Source organism: Eleutherodactylus coqui, chromosome 2 (assembly GCF_035609145.1).
Source record: "Eleutherodactylus coqui strain aEleCoq1 chromosome 2, aEleCoq1.hap1, whole genome shotgun sequence".
Lineage (NCBI taxonomy): Eukaryota > Metazoa > Chordata > Amphibia > Anura > Eleutherodactylidae > Eleutherodactylus > Eleutherodactylus coqui.
The window spans coordinates 268,276,816-268,291,671 of NC_089838.1; positions in this window are offsets into that span (position 1 = coordinate 268,276,816).

A 14,856-nucleotide genomic window follows, 5' to 3' on the forward strand; every position below is an offset into this window, starting at 1 on the left:
CAGTAGTTGTAGGGGGCAGAGGCGTCACGGAGGACGGTCGTGCGATCGGCTATGTACTCCCGCACCGTCCTTTTACAGTGCTCCCGCCGACTCAGCCTTGACTGGGGAGCGGTGACACAGTCTTGCTGGGGAGCCAGAAAGCTGTCAAAGGTCTTAGAGAGTGTTCCCCTGTCTGTGCTGTACATGCTGCCTGATCTCCGCGCCTCCCCTGCTACCTGGCCCTCGGAACTGCGCCTTCGGCCACTAGCGCTGTCGGATGGGAATTTTACCATCAGTTTGTCCGCCAGGGTCCTGTGGTATAGTATCACTCTCGAACCCCTTTCCTGTTCAGGTATGAGAGTGGAAAGGTTCTCCTTATACCGTGGGTCGAGCAGTGTGTACACCCAGTAATCCGTAGTGGCCAGAATGCGTGTAACGCGAGGGTCACGAGAAAGGCATCCTAACATGAAGTCAGCCATGTGTGCCAGGGTACCTGTACGCAACACATGGCTGTCCTCACTAGGAAGATCACTTTCAGGATCCTCCTCCTCCTCCTCCGGCCATACACGTTGAAAGGATGACAGGCAAGCAGCATGGGTACCCTCAGCAGTGGGCCAAGCTGTCTCTTCCCCCTCCTCCTCATCCTCCTCATGCTCCTCCTCCTCCTCCTCAACGCGCTGAGATATAGACATGAGGGTGCTCTGACTATCCAGTGACATACTGTCTTCCCCCGCCTCTGTTTCCGAGCGCAAAGCGTCTGCCTTTATGCTTTGTAGGGAACTTCTCAAGAGGCATAGCAGAGGAATGGTGACGCTAATGATTGCAGCATCGCCGCTCACCATCTGGGTAGACTCCTCAAAGTTTCCAAGGACCTGGCAGATGTCTGCCAACCAGGCCCACTCTTCTGTAAAGAATTGAGGAGGCTGACTCCCACTGCGCCGCCCATGTTGGAGTTGGTATTCCACTATAGCTCTACGCTGCTCATAGAGCCTGGCCAACATGTGGAGCGTAGAGTTCCACTGTGTGGGCACGTCGCACAGCAGTTGGTGCACTGGCAGATGAAACCGATGTTGCAGGGTGTGCAGGGTGGCAGCGTCCGTGTGGGACTTGCGGAAATGTGCGCAGAGCCGGCGCACCTTTCCGAGCAGGTCTGACAAGCGTGGGTAGCTTTTCAGAAAGCGCTGAAACACCAAATTAAAGATGTGGGCCAGGCATGGCACGTGCGTGAGGCTGCCGAGCTGCAGAGCCGCCACCAGGTTACGGCCGTTGTCACACACGACCATGCCCGGTTGGAGGCTCAGCGGCGCAAGCCAGCGGTCGGTCTGCTCTGTCAGACACTGCAGCAGTTTGTGGGCCATGTGCCTCTTCTCTCCTAAGCTGAGTAGTTTCAGCACGGCCTGCTGACGCTTGCCCACCGCTGTGCTGCCACGCCGCGCGACACTGACTGCTGGCGACGTGCTGCTGCTGACACATCTTGATTGCGAGACAGAGGTTGCGTAGGAGGAGGAGGAGTAGGGTGGTTTAGTGGAGGAAGCATACACCGCCGCAGATACCACCACCGAGCTGGGGCCCGCAATTCTGGGGGTGGGTAGGACGTGAGCGGTCCCAGGCTCTGACTCTGTCCCAGCCTCCACTAAATTCACCCAATGTGCCGTCAGGGAGATATAGTGGCCCTGCCCACCTGTGCTTGTCCACGTGTCCGTTGTTAAGTGGACCTTGGCAGTAACCGCGTTGGTGAGGGCGCGTACAATGTTGCGGGAGACGTGGTTGTGCAGGGCTGGGACGGCACATCGGGAAAAGTAGTGGCGACTGGGAACTGAGTAGCGCGGGGCCGCCGCCGCCATCATACCTTTGAAAGCCTCCGTTTCCACAACCCTATATGGCAGCATCTCCAGGCTGATAAATTTGGCTATGTGCATGTTTACCGCTTGAGTGTGCGGGTGCGTGGCGGCGTACTTGCGCTTGCGCTCCAACACTTGCGCTAGCGACGGCTGGACGGTGCGCTGAGAGACATTGGTGGATGGGGCCGAGCACAGCGGAGGTGAGGGTGTGGGTGCAGGCCAGGAGACGGTAGTGCCTGTGTCCTGAGAGGGGGGTTGGATCTCAGTGGCAGGTTGGGGCACAGGGGGAGAGGCAGCGGTGCAAACCGGAGGCGGTGAACGGCCTTCGTCCCACCTTGTGGGGTGCTTGGCCATCATATGTCTGCGCATGCTGGTGGTGGTGAGGCTGGTGGTGGTGGCTCCCCGGCTGATCTTGGCGCGACACAGCTTGCACACCACTGTTCGTCGGTCGTCTGCACTCTCAGTGAAAAACTGCCAGACCTTTGAGCACCTCGGCCTCTGCAGGGTGGCATGGCGCGAGGGGGCGCTTTGGGAAACAGTTGGTGGATTATTCGGTCTGGCCCTGCCTCTACCCCTGGCCACCGCACTGCCTCTTGCAACCTGCCCTGCTGCTGCACTTGCCTCCCCCTCTGAAGACCTGTCCTCAGTAGGCGTAGCAAACCAGGTGGGGTCAGTCACCTCATCGTCCTGCTGCTCTTCCTCCGAATCCTCTGTGCGCTCCTCCCTCGGACTTACTCCAATTACTACTACCTGAGTGATAGACAACTGTCTCTCATCGTCATCGTCCTCCTCACCCACTGAAAGCTCTTGAGACAGTTGCCGGAAGTCCCCAGCCTCATCCCCCGGGCCCCGGGAACTTTCCAAAGGTTGGGCATCGGTCACGAGAAACTCCTCCAGTGGGAGAGGATTCAGAACCATTGCTGCCCATTCTGGGCAGGGGCCCGAGAACAGTTCCTGCTGGCTCCTCAGAATGTGTCATTGTAATGGAGTGAGGAGGCCGGGAGGAAGGAGGAGCAGCAGCCAGAGGATTCAGAGTTGCAGCAGTGGACGGCGCAGAATTCTGGGTGGTCGATAGATTGCTGGATGCACTTTCTGCTACCCACGACAGGACCTGCTCACACTGCTCATTTTCTAATAAAGGTCTACCGCGTGGACCCATTAATTGTGAGATGAATGTGGGGACGCCAGAAACGTGCCTCTCTCCTAATCCCGCAGCAGTCGGCTGCGATACACCTGGATCAGGAGCTCGGCCTGTGCCCACACCCTGACTTGGGCCTCCGCGTCCTCACCCGCGTCCACGTCCTCTAGGCCTACCCCTACCCCTCAGCATGCTGTATTACCAGTAGTGCAGAAACAGAACGCTGTAATTAAATGTGCTGCTTATTGGCCTGTGGTTGGAGGCTGACTTCGCTTACGGAACGCACAGCAAAGGCAGGAAAGAATTTTGCGCAAGTCTGCTGTAACACTTAGCTGGCTGCGTATGAATTAGAACAACTACCCCCAGCAGAGACGCAGTACAGTCAGGACGGTCACAGGCAGCCCAAATAGATTTTTTTTCCCAAATTTTTTTGGAAAAGCCCACTGCCTATATAGACTGGATATGTCTTTCACTGTCCCTGCCTCACCACCACTACTGGCCCTGGACTATGTAAAATTACTGTAGACTGTTTCACTCTGGACAGGATGACAACAGTGATGTAAGAGGCAACGCAGAGCCAGGAAAGAATTTTGCGCAAGCCTGCTGTAACACTTAGCTGGCTGCGTATGAATTAGGACAACTACCCCTAGCAGAGACGCAGTACAGTCAGGACGGTCACAGGCAGCCCAAATAGATTTTTTTTCCCAAATTTTTTTGGAAAAGCCCACTGCCTATATAGACTGGATATGTCTTTCACTGTCCCTGCCTCACCACCACTACTGGCCCTGGACTATGTAAAATTACTGTAGACTGTTTCACTCTGGACAGGATGACAGCGGTGATGTAAGAGGCAACGCAGAGCCAGGAAAGAATTTTGCGCAAGCCTGCTGTAACACTTAGCTGGCTGCGTATGAATTAGGACAACTACCTCCAGCAGAGACGCAGTACAGTCAGGACGGTCACAGGCAGCCCAAATAGATTTTTTTTCCCAAATTTTTTTGGAAAAGCCCACTGCCTATATAGACTGGATATGTCTTTCACTGTCCCTGCCTCACCACCACTACTGGCCCTGGACTATGTAAAATTACTGCAGGACGCAATGCTCTGGATGCAATGCTCTGCACGGCCGATATACAAAAAAAAAAAAAAAAGTGCAACACTGCAAAAAGCAGCCTCAACAGTACTGCACACGGTCAGATGTGGCCCTAAGAAGGACTGTTGGGGTTCTTGAAGCCTAAAATCACTCCTAACGCTCTCCCTATAGCAGCTCCGGCATCAGCAGCACTTTCCCTGATCTCTGTCAGAATGCATCTGTGGCGAGCCGCGGGGGGGGACAATTTATATACTCGGGTGACACCTGATCTCGCCAGCCACTCACTGCAGGGGGGTGGTATAGGGCTTGAACGTCGCAGGGGGAAGTTGTAATGCCTTCCCTGTCTTTCTATTGGCCAGAAAAGCGCGCTAACGTCTCAGAGATGAAAGTGAAAGTAACTCGAACATCGCGTGGTGCTCGCCTCTAGTAACGAGCATCTCGGACACGCTAATACTCGAACGAGTATCAAGCTCGGACGAGTACGTTCGCTCATCTCTATTTATATTATTAGATATGATAATATAGATTGGCTTTATTTTCTACTGGGCAAATAATAGTCCATATAGAAAATGCCAAATATGGAGGCAAACATGAACACGAGTAGCTCATTTAAAAAACATATGCCATGTAAATGGATACATTAGTTCCTTAACACAGTCCCCAAAACACGGATTTCTTTTCTTTCAACGTGAATAGTGACTGCAATGTCATATCTGCTCCATAAAGCAACTCAAAGCAAACTATGGCTCATCGTTTATCTTCATGTGGTTTAGATTGTACAATGGGTAAAAACATTGTATATGGTAAACCATAAAAATACAGATTTATATTAAAAAAAGGAGAAAATTATGGTCGCTGTTAAAATACTGTATTTCTATTTACTTGATTCAATTACTACTCTTTTGTGGCAGCCGGCTCTGATTTTTGCTCCTGCTTTTCATTCTGCCTACAACACTATATTCATCTGCAAATAACCCACCTGCATCCAACGCTATTTTCTATGCCGTGGGTCCAGCCAACATTTCCATTTATTTCAGAGCAGCACCTATTTAAATTACCGTTGCCCTACATATGAAAAAGAAAGAACACACGCTCAGTTAATAACCCTCTAAACCTGCCAAGCTAGTCTCTTCCCAAGGATCATTTGCGAGACCTTGTTTTATTATAGGTTGCTTTGCCTAGATCCAGTAATCATTATTGTTGCAGCACTCCGAGAACAAATGTCCTTGTATGCTGGGAGCAGCGAAGCCTCTACAGAAATTCATTGCATTGTACCAAGTAATAAACCCCGATTACAGCTGAAAGGCTTCATATTGCTCTAACTATATACCGGTCGATTAAAAGTTACAACGGCTGGCACCAATTGTGCAGCAAACCGCGGCTAGCGATGGCATTAACCTAATATTTGACTTTGCATATTCCGCTTGACCCAGATTTTTTGCTTCACTTTGCCTGCAGTCTAGAGTCTACATGGAGAAAACCATAATATTTGCCATTAATTTTGCGTATATCTCAATCAATACAAATGTATAATTACAAACCTCTCATGGATTCTGCTGTTTTGTAACTTCTCTCAGTGTCATTTGCGTGATTTTTTTTTTTGACTATATGCCACCAATGTGAGTGTTTTCTCTTTCTAGAGGTTCCACTTAAATAAATGGAACAGTGGTGCACATATGACCACCTCTGCCTCCATAGCTGGTTGCTTCGGACGGTAGTTTTCAGGATTGATGCTTGATAAAGGAAGCAAATATGGGTTCAGTCCTCCGAAATGCGTCACATACTACTGTGACAATAAAAGTTTCTTGCTACTCTGGAGTTTCCGGTCTGTTGATGAATGAAGAAGTCATATTTGATGAGCCAAGGGCGTAAGTATGATCCACTACCCCCTTTTGAAGTAAGTTGGCTTCTAATCTTGCTCCATACCTTCGATTTTACACCTTTTTTTTACTTCAGAATGCTGGGATATTTGTGTTTTCTCCTTTATGCTCTGTTCTGTACCAAAGCCGAATAAGATTCATGGGAGGTACCAGAGTGCTCTCCTGTTGTGGATGTCCGCATGTTGGATGGAGTGATTCATTGGTTCACATTGATGGTTCAAGGTTTTTCATAACTGAGAGTTTGTTCCATTTGGACATACTGGACACACCAGGTAAGTCCTTGTTTATCCCTGGTGTATGTAACTTTTTGGTTCTGTGTCGTAGTGTCATTTCCTACATAACTTTGAATCAGTTCTTAGGACTAGTAGGAGTCGCATTGGCTGGATTCCCACTGATTAGCAAGTTATCTCCTCTCCTGTGAATGGTGGATAACTTGCTTTTGTGGAACAAACCCCCTAAACATTATGAATTATTGGTAAGTGTAAATGAAATGTGGGGTCTGCATTAGAAAATACATTTTGAAATACAGTACCTTATTAGGGAATTCTAAATTAACTGTTTTTCCCACCATTTGGAGTGATAGCATGTTACTAGGCTATGGCACCACTTCTTAATCAGTGGTGGTACAACTGCCACAAACCCAACCAATCCTCATAATAAAAAAAAATTGTAGCTCTTTCACATGTTTCCCATGCACATCGGCACAACAGTCCACCCACTATATAGGGGACTGCAACACATCCCTACGTTAATTAAACTGTGTTATATATATCCTTGCTCTTAGATGGCATGCTGATATCCTAGGAAATGGCTTCTCTCTATTTAGGTGATTTACAATGGTCCGAGAGGTCAGACTCCCTCCAAGCATGAAGTTGTGCCATATCCAAGCATTCTGTTATCACTTCTTATGATGTGAATACCTTTTAGAGAAGGATACTCCTTTGTGCTTTCTCATCCACTAGGCACAGGTCATTCTTGAGGACCCGACACATCCATGCACTACACTTGATTGCACTTGTGTAATGCTACATTTACCCTGGGTTCTCACATGCCGGATTTCCGTCGGGTTTTGAAGGGGCCTGATCGCTCGCTCTTCTGCTGCAGCTGGCGCTCCCATAGAGGAGAGTGCGGCCACAGCAAAAGAAGAAAAAAAATGAACATGCTGCAGCCGGTGAATCCGCGTCGCAGCGCCGGCTTCTGTCGGCTTTGCCGCAGCGATTTGCCGTCCTATGTGGACGAGATTTCAGAGAAATCTCGTCCACATGGCTGGCTAATCCCGGGATTAGCGGCTGCAGGCGGATTTGCCGTGGCAAAATTCTGGACGGAATTTCCGTGGCAAATCCGCACTGTGTGAACCCAGTCTTAGAATGCGGTGGCGATGCAAGACAGTTGAACACTTATAGCCAGATTCTTCCATCGATTACAGCTGATCGTTGCAGGTTCTGGCATCAGGGTGCCCTGTGAGCACCTCATCATCAGGGGTTCCAGCTAATGAAAGGGGATTGTCTTGAGTGAAAACACCAGATAAAGGAGAAGAGCACTGGAATTATATCAAAAGAGTTGTGTTGAGGATGCATTTATATGTGTTGCCTGCTTTACAAACGTTGCAAAAAATGCTGATATTGTAACGTCATAATACAAAGCCAATGCCATACAACATAAAAAAGCAAGTACCTGGAAGCAGAGACACTATTACATTTTATTAATATATTCAGTAGAATAAAAACTTTGTGTTTCATATTCTACTGTAGTAAAACGTTCTACAGGATCTGTTGACTGAAGTTAATTCAGCACCGTGGATAGCTCCCATCTGTCACTCAGCTCTTCTGGACTGGAAAATTGCATAGCAAAGCCACTCAATCTGGACATCAAAATATTCGACTCTTTTATGGCCTTTTACCTGATGTTTTTGAACCAACTTTATGTTCTGGCACATATAAAGTAATTACACTAAACTTGTTAATGTTTCCAATATACGACACTAGCTTTTAGTAACAATCCCTGTGAGATTTGCTGAAGCATTTTATTTAAATTGTTGCTTTATAGCAAGGTGCTAATGCACATTTAAAATGCCAGCTCTCACTAAGTGACTGTAGAAGAGAAGGTGAGCTTTATTTTTTGGAACAACGACACTGTTTATTATACTGTTATAGCTTTTATACCGGCACACTGTCATATTCTAAACGTCTTTTATAACAATATTGTATCCAACTTTAGTTAAGCTTTGTTGTTTTGCTCATTTTGTTTCATTCCAGCACACTGCTTCCGTTTTCGACTTTAGTATTGATTCTCGTGATATTCTGGTGTTAAGCTTATTTCATCTCCTGGTCCTGGTTTACTATACAAATGTTTATTGACTGATGCAAAATAAAGTTGACGTAAAGAGGAGGTGGGAGTAGAGGAAACAGAGATGCCATGTGACTAGGGCAATGCAATATGTGGAAAAGTGGATGAATGAGGATATGATTAAGATCAGAGAAAGATTGCAAGAGGCCAAAGAGACAATAGGAACAGTTGACAAATAACCATAGAGGAATGGAAGCATCTGTCAAGGGTAAATAATTCTTGGTCAGTGAAAGCAAAGGAGTTATAAGACAGATGAAGAATGAATAATATTACATTTCTTAAGCTCCGGTAGAAAACAGGAAGAACAAAACTGCCCTTTATTTCAGATTGATTGGTGAGAAGACTTCTTTTTCAATACTTTCCAGCAATGTTTGCTGTTGAAAAGTCTCATATACTGTAGTTCCAGGGAAGCTCAAGAACAGCCAACCAATATTAGCTGAAATTCTTTAACATGGGGAGAGCAACAAGTTAATGAAAAACCCAAGAGGATCTTCTTCCGTGATATACTTATATCTGGACTATGCTAAAAAAATCTAGGAATGCAACGACAAAATTCAAAGACGTTAAAATACTGAAAGATGGGGGGCAAATTCTCCACTCCTGGGTTGGCAAGGCTAAGAGTGGTATAGGATTAAGTGGATGAACATACAAGAGTTTAAATGAAGAAACCAACTTGTATGGAATATGTTAGTGAGTAAAAGGATGTGGGAGATGCAGGGTTATGAGATCTGTGCCTTCAGGAACTGAAGAATGGCTCAGAGCAACCTAAAAGGAGCCTGCCCAAACAGAAGGCAGCATTTATGGAGCATGCTTGATAGAGACAAATTGGCCAAGAGATAGGATTTTAAGGTTATATAGAGGGTGATAAGTTGGCAATATCATTCAGTACACACTGCAGTTGTACATGTGATTATTTTTGTGGTGATTAATTGTAAATACTTGGGTTTCTTTGTATGGGAAATTTTAAGGGGTTAAGTTGGTAATGGCATTTATTGAGACACTTTCTTTGTACTCATTTCTAGAAGATAAGTCAGGAATTTCAAATGCACTGTGTTAGACCAAGAGAAGGATGGTTGATGACTTAAAGACACGGATAAACAATCTTCTCCTTGAAGAGATTTATAGCAGAGCTGGGATGGAAAGATTAATGGTAAGAAAAAGGTCAGAAAAGAGAGAATAATTCTGTTCTAGTAAATCACTCAATGTATTCTCCAGAATCGATAGGCTGATGCGTTCTAAGGAAGCCTCATCACTCATACAGAAAATAAGGTATGAGACAAGAGGCATCTCAGACCATTCGCTATAATCATTTATTAAGGTATATTTGGACAAAGTACAAAGAGGTTGAATTCTTATTAGCTGTCCCCAATAGATACACATGGAGAAATTAAATGGTTAACTTTTCAACACACGTGTTTATATGATAGCCAATGTGATAACTACCAAACGAGCAAATCACATTATTTACCTAAAATTACAATTTTGTGCTTAAACGTTTGCTCTCAAACACTGGCCCTCACTTCCTTTTAATTTATTGTCTACTGCCTGTTGTCATGTGAAGTCCATCTCTAGCAGACGCCAAAAGAGAGATTACAGGAAGTGTATGTGGTCTTTCTTGCTGCTGTCTCATGCTTCCGATATACATCTATGTAGGGAAGAGGAAGGAGAAGAAGGGATATGCTAGAGGGTGTAGAAGCAGAGAGACTTACTTATACTGTAAGTGCTGCAGTTTCTAGTAAGCGTTTTATCTTACCTCAGTATTGGATTCACATCTACACTGCTCAGTACTGCTGTATAAAGTCCCACAGGTTGCTGTTGTTGCAACTGCTGCTTCTAGGTTTATGATTCCTATTGCTAGAGACTACAATCTTTACTTTCTCAGTGCTGTGTAGGGAAACAACAGCTGGTCCCCACCTACCAACTCAGGGAAATACACAGTCCGCAGAGATTTTAGCGGGACATCTCTTATGTTGATGTATTATTTTTTCATAACACATTGTTGCATTAACCCACCCCTGCCCATCATGAAACAGAGAGATCTACAGTCAACTACATCATGGTAATTTCTTTCCTGGCTAGGTAAAAAACTTCCCTAAGAAATATTTGGGAATAGTGTGGCCATAGTTCCACATCCAAAAGACGAAACAGCTCTATCCTGGGATCTAAGTTAAGAGGGAAGAACAAAGGTGAAGACACAAAAGTAAAGATATCTGCCCAGTATCCTATGATATGGGGACATTTCCATATTAAGTGCCCAAATTCAGCATTTAACTGTGGCATGTATAACAGGATGACGTGGGGATCCTGCCTATTTTGTGTAGTCTAACTGAGGTTAGAGAGGACTAGAATATGGTCAGCAGCACTCACCAGACCCGATGTAATCGGTAGGAAATATCGGATATAAGGATGGGTGCATGCCTTAAGAAACCGAATCCCAGGTTCCAAATGTAGTCCCAATAATTGTCAAGCTTGACAAAGACCCTTGTGGTCGAAACATCACGGCTGGGCTCATGCTATGAGTTGAAATAAAGGTCTGTGGACTATATTGCCCTGCTGTTTGGAGTGCTGCCTGTGCATACAATTATTGAGGTTAGAGAGGACTGATGAACAATATATAACTGTATCAACTTATTAGTAATAGCTGGGGATACAGTCAGATGGGAATCCATCACGTCTAGCCAGTCTTTTGACCATTGCATAGGAATGGGAGATTTCCATCTGTCATATATAGATTATGGATTATAGCTGATTTGAGCTGATAATAGATGTGTGTATAATATGGAGATTAATCCTTTAGGTACCTGGGATTTTAATATACCTATTGTAGGATAGTTAGAAATTTTAGTTAGGGCAGGAGGGAATTGGATGTTTAGAGCATGGCGTAATTGAAAATATCTGAACGTCTGGAGCCGAGGTGTTTGTAGATTTTTGCATAGTTAGGTGAATGATACCAGCACGTTATCCTTATATACATTCCCTAATGTGTTTATTCCTAACATAGTCCAGTATCTATAATCCGGTATTTTTTGTAAGGAAGGTAAAGCAGGATTATGTTATAGTGGAAGATCTGACACCACATCTGTGAAACATTGAATGTTTTTAGTGATACGCCAAATAGACAGGGCCAATTTATGTAGTGGTAATAGGGCAGATGATTTAGTATATTCCGGGTGTTCCAGGAAATTAAGCAAATTCCTTCCCATCACCATCCCAGTCAGGTAATACTCAGCAAGTACTCAACCAGAATCTCAGGCATCCACAAAGAAAGGGACAGCAAGACCAGGCCTCAGCCAATTTGTTCCTGTGCAGCTGCCGCTCCGTCCCACACAGGCAGAGTGCAGAACTCTGATACAGAAATGCCGGATTCGAAGCCCTCAAGGTGATTGAAGAAGGCAGGTATGACAGGGTTAACAGGGAGGGAAGGATCAACTCTGTGGAAGTTAAAGGGGGGTCAGAGAAGGGGGGAAGAAAGTGTGCAAAAGAAGTGGGAGGAGCTACATCCAAAGAGCAGCAGCAGTTGGAAGGAGAAGACGATGGCAGCAGGACAGTAAGAGTCCCATCCACCTGCCCTACTTGAGGGAATTGGAAGAGTTGTGTGACTTCATCATAGCGGCAGTTAGGAGTGATCCTTGGAGTCAACTGAAAAGTGGGGTGAGGGGGAAGGCAGGGGCTGGAAAGCTACCTTCCCCCACCCTTTATTGTTTATCAGGTCAGTCTGTCGCCTTTTGGCTTTGACAGGGTGGAGCCCCTGCAAATACAGTGGTGTGTCTAGCCTTGGTATGGATCTCGGAGTTTGGAGAAAGGCGACGAGAGACAGAGTCTCCCAAGATGGTTGGTTTGTGGCGGGAGGCATAGTGTGGGAAATAGGGTCTCCCGAGTCGGTTGGTGTGTGATGGGAGCAAATATTTCCCTGGTTGGTGAGCTGACAGAATTATTTGAAGCTCCAAGGACCTCCCTTCTTTTAGGTTTTGGGAAATGTTATATATTTTTGTCAGTGTTAAGTTTGTAATAAAATGGCTGCTGTGGCCAATTTAATCCAAACAGGAAGTGTCTGTGATCATTTAGTTAAGGTTGAGGGTAAAAAGGGATAGGCTGCAGCACGGACGACTTTTTTATACACGGGTCATGGGGGAGCCAGCCGAGCTCCTATCTCACAGATGGCGGACACAGTAGGAGCTCACCGCACTGACAGGCTGCCCCTGTTGTCTATCTTAGGTGTGTCCAGGAGGACCCAGGGGCTCTGTCAGAAGCCCAGACCCGAAGCTCGGTGTAGCGATCCAACGTGTCAAGGCCCACCAGGCTGCAACACAGGACACAGGCCAAAGTAGACACCACGGACCAGGTCAGAGATCGGAGTCTTTAGAGCATTCACGGTGAGTATGCAGACCCGACCCAGCACCACACAGACCAGCAGCGATCAGGATATTTGCACAATAGTGAGTATTCCTTGTAAGCGAAGCCGAGATGCATTCCGCCATATTGGTGGTTAGTCACGCCCGTGCCATATAAAAGACTTAATAGCCAGAAATAATATTATTCCGCATATACTCATATATGGCAGATTATTCTAAAGTCGTCTGAAAAGTCAAGTACAAATTGTCATATATACTTGCAGCTGAAATTCATGCCTGGTGCCCCATGCAGCATTGTAACGTTCCAGTCACTTTGGTACAACATCACTACAGCTAGAGAAGAAACCCGGCTGTGGGGGCCGATGAAGAATTTCGGCTGAAGTATATTACGGTACAAACTTATGTTTTATTTGTTAAATAAACTGGATAAATCCTGGAAATGCACTTTTAAGTGAAAAATCAGCATGGAAAATGTAATTAAACTAAATACATTTATGAAAATGCATTGTACTGCGAGTGCAAAGAGATGATTATCTGTCTGACTCTGGATGAAACAAATTGTTCTGCTTATGTCTACACAGCCACAGTAATAAGTTCATATGGGAAATTAGTAAAAGCTATTTTCCACCCTGGCAGAACTCTACACCATGGAGACTCATCTGACATTTCTCTTTGAATGGAATAAATTAACAGGTATTTAAAGTCATTTATTTTGCAATTATTAGTGGACTACATGTGGTATGAGAGAAGTTACAGAGCTAAACAGTCTATAGCAGGGGTGCCAAACTCATTTTCATTGAAGGCCACATCAGCCTTAGGGCGCCTACCCACTAGATATTTTTTTCTGCGATGCAAGAGTGATGATTATGAAACCAATGATTTTCAATGATTCTATACTCATTAGCATTTTTTCACTGCAGCCTCGCAGTGCAGAGAAAAAATCTGTGATATCGCTCAGTGTTCTCAATGGGGCTGGCAGCAGCAACTCTAGCCCCACTGAAAACATGGGGAGTACGTCTCAGACTTCTGCCACAGCTGTGACCGCTGTGGCAGAGGTTTCCTTCATCACCGCCGAGACTTTGGGGATGAAGGAATCCTCTGCCACAGCTGTCACAGAAGTGGCAGAAGTCCAGGATGCTATCCCATTGCTTTCAATGGAGTTGGTGCTGTTACGGTCCCACTAAAAGCACTGGGTTGCAGGAAACCCCTACAGTGATGACTTTTTCGGGAAGGGCTTGAAATATAAGCCTTTGCCTGAAAATTATTCCTGGCTGGGGGGAAAAATAATTATATACTCACCTCTCCGCCAGACAGGTGCGTTCTCCGTCTGGCTCCCCGGCACCGCTGTGAAGCTCTTTAAGCAGACAGGGATTTAAAAATCCCCACCTCCTGAAAGGGCTGTGCTGATTTGAGTCGCACTCTTGAAAGCACCTCCTCCTCATAATTCTGACACTAGCCACCATCAGATATTCTGTGCAGGCTGCTGAGATCTGAGTAGAAAAAGTTTCAAAATAAGTTTTAACAGCCAATGATCCATTCAGCTTAAAAAGTAAAGCTAAATGTTTTGCAGAATGCATTGTGTGCGACCATTTTTTGGTCGTATGGTGGGGTAATAGTGTATATGGGCTGGTGTTGCTTTTTAATCTCAGTCCAGCCCTAGACATCTGAGCATCAAAGAGCGTGTTTAGCTTCCAGCAATATGTAGCATCCCAGATGCCAAGTCAAACTGCATAGTCAGAATATAGGCTATGAAGTATATGCATACCTTAATTTTTCATTTTCCTCAGTGAAGTAATGCCTTTTTTAGGGGGGGGGGGGTAGGTTTGGGAAGGTGGGGCGATGTTGTTATTTGCCTCAGGAAACAGAAGGGCTAGGGGCACCCCTGCTTACACCAGACCAGAAGAATGTAATGCATCAGTATTATCAAACTCAACGTTCTTTCCTTTTTCCCTCTGTAACTTTCAAACTAACCAATTTTGCATTTCCGATGTTATTTTCATGTTCAATATCCGAAAATTATGGAAGATTAGTTAATCATGCCTCCATTCGAGAACCTGTGTTGAGCAGTGTTACCTTTCCCTCTCATCATCTCTCCACTTGTAGTACATCCTTCAACTCTGTCTCCCACATATTCATCATATGTAAATGAAAGGCACAATTTGCTTGTATCAAGAAGACTGAGCAACAATAAGCTCATAAACATATGTCAATTGCTCACGAAGAAGCC